The 13,006-nt window shown below is 26.5% G+C and overlaps 2 long non-coding RNA genes across 2 annotated transcripts; both read right to left on the bottom strand.

Moving 5' to 3' along the window:
* Positions 1-1,348: 1,348 nt before the first annotated feature.
* LOC126841418 (uncharacterized) lies at positions 1,349-4,896 on the bottom strand. The gene is made up of 4 exons (XR_007686174.1): positions 4,870-4,896; positions 3,573-3,599; positions 1,886-1,909; positions 1,349-1,405 (listed from the first exon to the last, which is right to left on the bottom strand). It is a non-coding gene; the product is annotated as an uncharacterized LOC126841418 (long non-coding RNA).
* Positions 4,897-10,060: 5,164 nt separating this feature from the next.
* On the bottom strand, positions 10,061-11,167 carry LOC126841417 (uncharacterized). The gene is made up of 4 exons (XR_007686173.1): positions 11,115-11,167; positions 10,810-10,880; positions 10,229-10,273; positions 10,061-10,166 (listed from the first exon to the last, which is right to left on the bottom strand). It is a non-coding gene; the product is annotated as an uncharacterized LOC126841417 (long non-coding RNA).
* Between the last annotated feature and the right edge of the window lie 1,839 nt (positions 11,168-13,006).

Raw genomic sequence — 13,006 nt, forward strand, 5'->3', positions numbered from 1 at the left:
ATATAAATATATATTTGTAACTTGCACTGTTGTCATTAGATCCTTTCTGTCAAAAAAAAAAAAAATCATAATTCATAACTTAAATAGAATTAACTTTTATAATGTTACCTATGTAGTATGCTTTTCATGTGGAAATAGTTTTTCCTCAATTTCCTAAGAAATATTATTTTATAATATTAGAACTATAAATATACAGGGTGATTCTTTTATCATGAACCACTTAATATCTCATAGGGTTAAATAAGAAATTAAATATTTTCTTCAAATTGTTGTTATACAATGTGATTTTAATTTTTTATAATTTTTTTTGTTTTTACCCCCTCCCAACTTAGTTTCTTTGATAGCAACATTTGAAACTTAAATGGTTACATACGTTATTCAATTAACTTTCTATATTGAGAATAATTTACTAAAAATGTTGACTGGTCGATAACCAGTTTCGGATAACTATTTTTAAATTTGTAGAGTTTTAAAGTTAGGTTTGGAGGGGAAGTGCGGTTGGTAAATCCGCGCAGATAAAAATAATACTATACTCCACCTTCCCTCTTGCCCTAAACTTAAAACTTAAATAACATAAAAAAATTCAAAAAGTACTATCAAAAAAATATATATTTATATAAGAACAATATGAAGAAAAAATTGTTAATTTCTTATTGTTATATATTTATATAAAAATTAGGTTGGTTTACCGGTGATAAATGTTTCCTGATTTCTTTTGAATGAGCTTCCTGTTCCTGTTTACTGTATTTCTTATAATATTCTAAACACGATACGATACGTTATTATTATAAATTATTATTATGTATGAAAATAAATATTAAAATATAATATTTTAATATATAATGACAATAATAATAATATTATTAAACTGTAATACGGCGGCCCGCGGTCAGCGATGTAACATTTCCACGATGCGGTCAATGAATTATCATTGAAGGAAAAAATAATTTAAGTATTATGAAAAAGGGACGTCCACTTACGGTTGCACTTGCACTGATGATATCCACATGCACAAAATCTATTATATGCTAAAAATACAAAAAAAAAAAGGTTTTTTATTTATTTGAGAACATTTAACAATAACAATTTATTTTAGTGAAATTGAAAGCAAATGATAGCTTTCAATTTTAACATTTTTTACAGGTTTTTAAAACTGTTCAGAGGGATACTATTCTAATACCGGTAGAAGAATATTAACACATCTCATCTATTGCTAGTGGTTTGAACGTATGTTAGAAAAACGAGTTCGACGGGTTATGATTTAGATTATATAAGTGAATCAACAAACTAATAGTGTTAATTTTATTGGTTTAAAAAAAATTATCTTTTGAAAATAAGTAGTGACTACCTCCTACTTTGCAATCTGGAATGAGTCCGCGCGCCACGCTTCCGGCAACTGCACCAACTTTCAAGCAAATAAAGTATTAGGTATTTAAAAATAACTTGAAGATTATGATTTAAAACTAATTAGTGTACAATTTTAAAAGAGCACAAAATTATGTAATCAATCAAAGTCGCTCAACTGTACTAACCTTTGAGCCTTAATACATAACTTATTGATGATAACTATTAACATCTTACTAAACCAATTTAAAGGTAAAGTCTGTCATATTATCGAATCAAAATTCTATTATAAGATGTTAATTATTTGTCAAGTTCGATGTGTTTTATAATGACACAATTTATATTGCAGTGCATACATGTTTAAATTTTTTCAAAGATATTCGATTATAGAATTATTCATAATCGAACATTTCAAAATAAATGAACAAGACATTTAAGACGTCAAAATTAAACTAGTTTTTATCGTGAATATTTTTGGTACCATATTCAATTGTTCAAACAAAATTAAATAAAACAAAGTAATAAGTGATGAAAAACATACTTTTTTTTATTCCAGACGCACAGCCTAAAATACAAAAAAACATTTTTAGTTATTTGAAAACTTATTACAATGAAACATTTTTAATAGTGAATATGTAAAAAAATTATAGTCCTAAGTATAACATTTTTTACGCGATTTTAAAACTGTTAAGAGGGATACGATACTTATTCCAGTCCATGAATATTAACACATCTCATGTATTTCTGGTGGTTTGAACTTATAGTGTTAGAGAAACGGTAAGAGTAACACTATACAGGTGATTCTTTCATCGTGGGCCACTTAATAATCCAAAGAGTTAAATAAAAAAATTATTTTTTTTCATTATGTTTTTATACAATTTGATAACAGTTTTTCCCATTTTTTTTGGTTTTTACCACCTCCTACCTTAGTTTTTTTGTTAGCAGCTTTCGAATTTTAAATGGCAACATATACTTTTCATTAGCATTTTAAATTGAGAAAAATGTACTAAAAACGTTGACTGGTCGATAACAAGTTTCGGATATCAATTTTTAAAAATTTTTTTGGTGTTTAAATATAACGAAAAATTGCACATTAGGCATCTACTAACTCTACGGCCAATACTATACATTTAAAACCCTTTATTTGTTGATTGCCATCTATAATTCAACAAATTATACATATCAAATTAATGTTTGCCAACTTAAAATTGACATAACAGTATTTATAAAAATTAAAATTAATCGAGTATAAGTAGCAATCATGTTTTATACGATGTTTTAGTACTTTTGTGCAGCTTCTACATAATGCAGACTTATCTGGTCTAGTATTATTAACATTTTTTTAAAAATATGACTTATAAAAATGTATTAAAATTTTTAGATATAGATATAGAGAAATAAGTGGAAATCCAATTAACTATATTTATTATGAAATAATTGTTTATAAAACATGTATGACAAATCATTTTTCGTTCGACTGAACTATTTTTTAGTTATTGAGGTTTCAAGTTAAAGTCGGGAGGAAGAGTGGGTTGTAGTATTATTTTTAACTGCGCGCACTATTCAACCGCACTTCCCTTCCCATCATAACTTTAAAAACACTTGTCCAAAACTGGACACAACCAGTCCAAGGTTTTAGTACATTATTCTCAATTTAAAAAGTTAATGAAGTGCAATAATATGCAATAATATTTAAGTATCAAAGGTTTTATCAATAAAACTAAGTTAGTAGGAGGGAAGAGACAAATGAAAATGTAAAAAATTGAGATTACATTATAAAAAACAAATTATAATATCTTGTTGAACACTATGAGATATTGAATGGTTGAAATAATCACCCTGTGTACTTGTATATATATATGTATGTATGTAAATATAACTTTTAACCCTTATAACTTTAAAAATACCTGCCCAAAACTGGTTCACAGCCAGTCAAAGATTTTAGTACATTATTCTCAATTTAAAAAGTTAATGAAATATATGCTTAACTATTTAAGTATCAAATATTTCTATCAATAAAATTTAGTTGGTAAGGGGGAAGAAACAAATGAAAATGTAAAAAATTGAGATTACATTATAAAAACAAATTATAATATCTTGTTGAACACTATGAGATATTGAGAGATATATAATAAAATAATCACCCTGTGTACTTGTATGTATGTATGTATGTAAATATAATATATATTATCCAATAGGTAACTATTAAATTCTTAGTTTATACTGACCTATATTGACATCCTTCAATTTGTCATCTAAACCGACATGTAATACAAATCATGACAGGACCAAAATAAACAAAAAAAAAAAATTGAATAAAACTGACGAAAAACATTCTTATTGTTGGGTCAGACCCGAAGAGTGAGTTTCACAGTCCAAACTAAGCACAGTGTACACCAGCAAAGTTAGAAAGTATTAAATTAGGGTGCTGTATTTACAAATATGTAAAAAGTGTTTATTTAAAAGTGATTTTATCACTGTTGTTAACAAAAATTCCTGTAAACCTGTGAACTTCCCCTCCCCACTAAGCCCCACCCTACTTTACTGGATTTTTAGTTTGCTTTTTTTAAAAACTTTAACAATTTTTAAATTTTTATGTTTAGTTGGGCCAACTATTTATTTAGTTGTATCACCTGGATATTTATGTGTCCCTATAGTAAACACAGTTTAAGTGGGACCAACTATAAGGTTTTTCTGTGTAAGAGGGTAGTATACATACAAATCAATAGTAAAGTTATATCAAATAAAAGTATAATGTTGAAAACAGAATGATCATTAAGTATCAGAATCTTCTTTCTATAAAATAATTCTAATTTTTAGTTTGCTTTTTTAAAATATTTTACGATTAAAAATAGTTGAAAACTTATGAGTCAATGAAATATTCAAATGAATAAAATATACATTATTTAACAAACGTTATTCAAACTATACAGAAACAGTGTTTTTAAAGTATGACGCAAATGGCAATGTTTTTTGGAAAATAACAGAATGTACATATTTCTAAACAAACACATGTGCCGAATAAATTATTTTGTTAGCAATAAACAATTTTGGTTAGCGTTACGTACAACTTTTGTCTAAAATTTTAATTATTCCTGATATTTTTCGATAACAATAAGTTAAAATGTTAAATATATTATTTAACATATAAATTAAGGTAATAAGTCAGTCTCTAAAAAACACAAAGTTGGTTCAACTAAAACTGTAATTAATATAAGGGCACAATCCATTACTTGATAGACTGAGTTATTTAAAATTCGTTCATGATAAAAGCAGACTTATTATAGGAACTTAATACAATTTTCAAATGGTATGCATATAAATATATAGTTGGGTTAAAACACTAATTATGAACGATCATTCGGAGCAACCCCCAGCGGTTTTGAAACTTTGCATGTCTATTACAATGAAAAGAATATTCTCACGCAGAATGAGTTTCAAAAATGTCTGCAGGGGAGTACTCCAAAAGGTTGTTCGTATTTGGCGTTTTGGCGCTTGTTTTAATAAAAAACAACGTAAAATTACCAAGGTTATTTTTCCACTCTTTTCCACCTAACCAACAAATAACACAAATATAATTACTGTTTAATACCAAAAAAATGACATAGTTTTGTATAGAAAAATAATAAATGATTAGATATCCTAATTTACAAGTGTTGGTATTTCCTCGCCTCAAACTTTTCAGCATAAAATAAATAAATCATTTTTTTAATTAAATATTTTGTTTAATTTTGGTACCGTGAAAAACTATAAAAACAAACGTATAAAGAATGTAATCTGTAATGGTACTGTTATCTACTTTTAGGTGTATATTACTACACGGACATATTGTAAAATAAATCAGTAAAAATATACAAGGTCAATAGAAAAAGTTTATAAAATTATATATAAAATGTATAGCTGTATATAATTTATAAACATACTTGGAAATGGTCGACCCTGTGTGACTAAATATAAAAAACAAAATTAGGTTTCAATATAAATTCATACTCGCTTACATAATTTTTAAATGAAAATAATTTCTCCATTCAATTAACTTAAAATACAATTTGTCATTTAATTAGAATCCATACAATTTTGACGATTATATAATTGAACCTGAGAATGTATTGTAAAAAAGAAATACAAATAAGACATACCCAATGATAGTTCCATAATAATGAAAACTAAAATACAAATAGTTAATTTTTGCATAATTTACTAATGAACTTGTTATACTGAAAAATACTTCACGATAGACAATGAAAACTGCGATACACAATCTTATAATGTACAGTGAAAAATTTAAATGAACATCAAATACATTATTTAGCAAGTGTATTCAGACTATACAGTAGCAGTTTTATTAAAGTATGACGCAAAAGGTACTGTTATTTGTAAAAAACAAAACAATACATGTTTCCAAAAAACCTGTGAGGTAGAGCAAACATTAAGGTAGTAATAAACAATTTTTGGTAATACAATAAAAAATTGCCCAATATTTAAAATATTTCAATGAAATATATAAATATCGGTTGTATTTATCATAATTATTTTATGAAATTGCATGCATATAATGTCAACCTGTCATTTAAGAGTAACAAAAAAAGGGACCAACAATAAAGTGTTTCTGTATAGGAGGGTGGTATACAAATAAATAGCAAAGATATATCAAATATTTAAAATAAATGATTTATTACATTTTTTTTTTAAAATAATTATAATTTTTCATTTGCTTTTTTAAAATCTTTTACGATTTTTAAATCTGGAAACTTATGGGTCTATGAAATATTCAGTGAATATAAAATACATTATTTAACAAACGTTATTCAAACTTAATAGAAACGGTGTTATTAAAGTATGACGCAGGTGGCAATGTTATTTGGAAAATAGCAGAACGTACAGGTTTTTAAGAAAACACATGTGCAGGATAAAACATTTCGTTAGCAATAAACAATTTTGGTTAGAGTTGCATGAAATTATTGTCCTATATTCAAAATATTCCTGATAATTTTCGAAATCAATAAGTCAAAATGTTAAATATATTATTTGACATATGTTAAATGTATGTATTTAAGAATATTATTTAACATAAAAATTAAGAAAATAAGTCAGTCTCTAAAAAATACAAAGCTGCTCCAACTAAAACTGTGGTTAATATAAGGGCACATTCCATTACTAGTTAGACAGAGTTATAAAAAAATTGGTCCTGACAAAAGAATGCTTATTATAGAGTCTTAATAAAGTTCTATTTGAAAGAACTAAATAAAAAGTTGTTTCAGTAAACATTAAGTTGTTCTACCTAGATATTTATGTGACCCTACAGTAAACATAGTTTAAGTGGAACCATTTATAAAGTTTTTCTGTGTAGCAGGGTGGTATACAAATGAATAGTAAAGACATATCAGATATGTGTCTAATATTTAAAATAGATGATTTATTACAATTTTTTTCTAAAATATTTCTAATTTTTCATTTTTTTTTTTAAATTATCTACGATTAAATCTGGAAACTTAAGTGTCAATGAAATATTCAAATTAATATAAAATACATTATTTAACAAACGTTATTCCAATTATAAAAAAAACAGTGTTACTAAAGTATGACGCAAATGGCAATGTTATTTTGAAAATAACAGAATGTACATATTTCTAAACAAACACACGTGCCGTATAAAATATTTCGTTAGCAATAAACAATTTTTGTTGCATGAAATTATTGTCCAATATTTCAAATATTACTGATATTTTTTGATAACAATAAGTCAAAATGTTAAGTATATATGTTATTAAATAATTATGATTAATTTAAGGGCACAATACATTTCGAGTTAAGTTGATCTATTAAAAAGTTGGTCTTAATTAAAGCACGCTTATTATAGAGGCCTAATTAATTTCTATTTGAAAGAACTAAATAAAAAGTTGTTCCAGTAAACATTTAGTTGGGGCAACTATTTATTTAGTTATACCACCTGGATATCAATGTGTCCCTATAGTAAACATAGTTTTAGTGGGATCAGCTATAAAGTTTTTCTGTGTAGGAGGATGGTATACAAATCAATAGTAAAGATATATCAAATATAAGTATGATGTTGAAACCAATTATTCATTAATTATAAGACACAATAGAAGAAATGATAAAAGTTGGGTAAAACTAATTATTCAATCCAAGAGTGATCTAGGAAAGAAAAAGGAGTTGGCTAGAAAAAAAATCACGAAGGCAAACATTTTGTATATAATCATGAATCTTTTCATTATAAAAAGTATTAGGCAATTCACACATTTGTTTAGTAGTGTGGTACGAAGAAATAATGTAAATATACTAATAATTATATTACTGTACAATTGATATAATTTTTGTATTATTTGAACGAATGTGTGTGTATAAGAATCAGTAATTCCTAGGTTCCAGATCTATAACAGATTGCTTTTAAATGTCTGACAGTATGGTCTTGAAGGTTGATAACTACGAAGGAAAATAATCCAAGAGTGGTTCATTTTGTTAATCATCTTCCAACAGATAAAAAATTGGGTTTCAAAGCCGTTTGTAGCCGGTACGTCTATAATGGAATGTAAAAATAATCGAGTATTATTACTACTTAAAATTGGTTCCATTATTGCACCATTTGGCGATACTCGAAAAATTTAGTTTCCAAACCTATTGTAGTAGTTAATATTGTTGTGTGTACAGGTTAGTTTTTAAATAACAGAGTCGACAACCTCGGTAGATTTTATATATTGGCAGCAGTTTTGTATTGTTGTACAATCCTACCAAACAACAAATCTGGATACAAGTGAAATCTTTATCTTGTCCACCTCAATAGAAAATAAAACAGGTTTTTGTTTTAAATTGGCCAATTTTAGCTGACTATTTACTAATTTATTTTGTTGTGCGTTATTCCTTGAAATCAAATAAAACACTTTTAATATTTATATTTTTAGTTATAATGTTATGAATTATTAAGATGTAATATTTAAAGGCGCGTGCGTTTGATAGACGACAACCGTATCCTAAATGATGACGGCGTGCGTGTTATCTCTGGTGTATATGTTTACGCGAACAGATAATCCCGTCTTAAATCTATCATATGACAATACATATGATAGCTTACCCTTGATAACAATGGAATTTTAATTATAACAATAGGTAGCGGCTTCCTTTGAGGGCTAGAAAAATGCTGAGCTTGCACATTTTTAATGGAATTAACAATAGGTGTTGGCGAAATTACACACTTGTTTACGTCATTGACCTTGACATTTGAGTATAGCAATAGTCGGCGGCTTCCTTTGAGGGCCAGAATCGGCATTTTATAGACTACTCATAATATAATTATATTTCAATAAAATGCTGTGTTACTATTTTTCTTGTACCTGCCGTTAGCTGTATTGAATCTCGAAAAAGGTATTTTTCTTGTACTTAACACTCAAATAACTTATAAAACACTTTAACATTTTATTAGTTTTCTATGTCTAGATCTACTATACATTTTCTGTACAATAGATCTGCATCTCCATGTAGTGTATGCTAATAGTTAAGAAATTGTTCCTAAGAGGTAATTTATAAGGCTTAAATGAAAAATAACCGATCTCCGTAGTCACGTTTCACCTAACACAAGCGTTGACAGGTGCTTCCTGGAATACTTGTGGAAGGGGAAAATAGCCCGTAGTCCACAATGTTTCTTGTGTAGGACAGCTTTTTAAGCACACCAGCTCTCGAGAAGTCCACCAGAGCCACTAGCTTAACGCATTACGTATTATGTATTTATTAATAATAAATATAAACACAGATATCTAAAGTAATTGTTATTGGCAAACTTGGCCTCTTTCGGTGTGTATTATTTCAATTAAACTTTTTCTTCAAAAACCAAAGCTTTGCTCGTAACACTGGTAATTAAATTCTAATTTTGATATGACGTCCAATTAGATGCTATGTGGCGATCATTTACACTGAGCTAAGATAGCATTTTTATTGTTTTTTTCATAATAGTAGATATTACCCATGGAGTTTCCTCATTTTTACAGATATAATATAGATTTTACCCTTCACTCCTAAAGAGATATGCAGTATCTACAAATATCTATACATTAGGAAAATTAGTTTTTTGATTTCAAATATTTGGCTGACCTCGTGTAGTTGAGAGTATAAGGCAAAGATGAAGAAGATAATTTTCTAAATATTCACTGTTAAAATTATTAATTTGTACTTTATTTATTACAATTAATTATTAATTTTTCTGCATGAGTTATTAGTAATAAGTATCCTTAATATTTTTGAAATTATTGTTTTGTAATAATTAGTCTATTACCTATACTTTTTCATTTTTAAGAAGATACTGTGTATTTGAAATCAGTTTACTTAGAATTATGAACACTTTTCTTTGTACATGCTGCTTTTTTCTCAAGATTATACTACGTACTGTGTTTTCACACCAAATCAATTGTCAAAGGATAACATGCCACATTCAAAGCGCCTCAACCAATAACAAATATTATATTTTAATTTAATCCGTCGTATTATCTCGACAAATCTCTTTGAAATTATGCAAAATGTTGATATAGGCTATAACGATGAAGAAATCATATACACATTGTACTTGAACAAAGCTACAATAATAATAACGGGTGAAAATATAGCGACCAAGTTTAAACTTGTACTAATGCAAAACAACATATTTTAAATTTGCCAGATAAAAGAAGTTTATTATAATTTTGTGAAAAACAGGTTTTTGGTTTCGTAATAGTTTACACAATTTAATTTTGTATTTTTATATTTATTGACAAGCTGTATTTTTAACTGAATATAAATATATATTTGTAACTTGCACTGTTGTCATTAGATCCTTTCTGTCAAAAAAAAAAAAATTCATAATTCATAATTTAAATAGAATTAACTTTTATAATGTTACCTATGTAGTATGCTTTTCATGTGGAAATAGTTTTTCCTCAGTTTCCTAAGAAATATTATTTTATAATATTAGAACTATAAATATACAGGGTGATTCTTTTATCATGAACCACTTATTATCTCATAGGGTTAAATAAGAAATTAAAATTTTTCTTCAAATTGTTGTTATACAATGTGATCTAAATTTTTTATAATTTTTTTTGTTTTTACCCCCTCCCAACTTAGTTTCTTTGATAGCAACATTTGAAACTTAAATGGTTACATACGTTATTCAATTAACTTTCTATATTGAGAATAATTTACTAAAAATGTTGACTGGTCGATAACCAGTTTCGGATAACTATTTTTAAATTTGTAGAGTTTTAAAGTTAGGTTTGGAGGGGAAGTGCGGTTGGTAAATCCGCGCAGATAAAAATAATACTATACTCCACCTTCCCTCTTGCCCTAAACTTAAAACTTAAATAACATAAAAAAATTCAAAAAGTACTATCAAAAAAATATATATTTATATAAGAACAATATGAAGAAAAAATTGTTAATTTCTTATTGTTATATATTTATATAAAAATTAGGTTAGTTTACCGGTGATAAATGTTTCATGGTTTCTTTTGAATGAGCTTCCTGTTCCTGTTTACTGTATCTCTCAGAATATTCTAAACAAGATACGATACGTTATTATTATAAATTATTATTATGTATGAAAATAAATATTAAAATATAATATTTTAATATATAATGACAATAATAGTAATATTATTAAACTGTAATATTAGAAGTTTATTACGGCGGCCCGCGGTCAGCGAGGTAACATTTCCACGATGCGTTCAATGAATTATCATAGAAGGAAAAAATAATTTAAGTATTATGAAAAAGGGACGTCCACTTACGGTTGCACTTGCACTGATGATATCCACATGCACAAAATCTATTATATTTTAAAACTACAAAAAAAAAAAGGTTTTTTATTTATTTGAGAACATTTAACAATAACAATTTATTTTAGTGAAATTGAAAGCAAATGATAGCTTTTAATTTTAACATTTTTTACAGGTTTTTAAAACTGTTCAGAGGGATACTATTCTAATACCGGTAGAAGAATATTAACACATCTCATCAATTGCTAGTGGTTTGAACGTATGTTAGAAAAACGGGTTCGACGGGTTATGATTTAGATTATATAAGTGAATCAACAAACTAATAATGTTAATTTTATTGATTTAAAAAAAATTATCTTTTGAAAATAAGTAATGACTACCTCCTAATCTGCAATCTGGAATGAGTCCGCGCGCCACGCTTCCGGCAACTGCACCAACTTTCAAGCAAATAAAGTATTAGGTATTTAAAAATAACTTGAAGATTATGATTTAAAACTAATTAGTGTACAATTTTAAAAGAGCACAAAATGATGTAATCTAATCAAAGTCGCTCAACTGTACTAACCTTTGAGCCTTAGTACATAATTTATTGATGATAACTATTAACATCACACTAAACCAGTTTAAAGGAAAAGTCTGTCATATTAACGAATCAAAATTCTATTATAAGATGTTAATTATTTGTCAAGTTCGATGTGTTTTATAATGACATATATTATGTTGCAGTGCATACATGTTTAAATTTTTTCAAAGATATTCGATTATAGAATTATTCATAATCGAACATTTTAAAATAAATGAACAAGACATTTAAGACGTCAAAATTAAACTAGTTTTTATCGTGAATAGTTTTGGTACCATATTCAATTGTTCAAACAAAATTAAATAAAACAAAGTAATAAGTGATGAAAAACATACGTTTTTTTATTCCAGACGCACAGCCTAAAATACAAAAAAACATTTTTTAGTTATTTGAAAACTTATTACAATAAAACATTTTTAATAGTGAATATGTAAGAAAATAATAGTTTTAAATATAACATTTTTTACACGATTTTTAATCTGTTACGGGGGGTACTATACTTATTCCAGTAAATGAATATTAACCCATCTCATGTATTGCTAGAGGATTGTACTTATAATGTTAGAGAAAGGGTTAAACGAAAATCAAGGAAAAAAGAAGGACAATGATAAGAAAATGAACTGACTTAATAGTATACAAAAATAATAATTAAATTAAAAAAATATAATATAGAGTATATTATAATATACTCTATATACTGTCTTTACTATACCTGAACACTTATTTTTGCTATCTATAGTTCAACAAATTATACATATCAAATTAATGTTTGCTAGCTTTAAATTGACAAAATAGTATTTAAAAAAATAAAAATTAAAGGAGTTTAAATAGGAGTCATGTTTTATATAGTTTTTTAAGTATTTTGGTGCAGCTTTTACGTAAAAAAAAAATTAAATCCCTATTGAATTTTGTAGACTTATCTGGTCTAACACTATACAGGTGATTCTTTCATCGTGGGCCACTTAATAATCCAAAGAGTTAAATAAAAAAATTATTTTTTTTCATTATGTTTTTATACAATTTGATAACAGTTTTTCCCATTTTTTTTTGTTTTTACCACCTCCTACCTTAGTTTTTTTGTTAGCAGCTTTCGAATTTTAAATGGCAACATATACTTTTCATTAGCTTTACTATTTAAGTATCAAAGGTTTCTATCAATAAAATTAAGTTGGTAAGGGGGAACAAATGAAAATGTAAAAAATTGAGATTACATAATGAAAATAAAATTATAATATCTTGTTGAACACTATAAGATATTGAGAGATATATAATAAAATAATCACCCTGTGTAGTTATATATATGTATGTATGTATATATATA

This window comes from Adelges cooleyi, unplaced genomic scaffold, assembly GCF_023614345.1.
Source record: "Adelges cooleyi isolate 19-005CV unplaced genomic scaffold, UGA_ACOO_1.1 ACOO_flye_CR_arks_rails_tigmint_CR_PRNA_381, whole genome shotgun sequence".
NCBI lineage: Eukaryota > Metazoa > Arthropoda > Insecta > Hemiptera > Adelgidae > Adelges > Adelges cooleyi.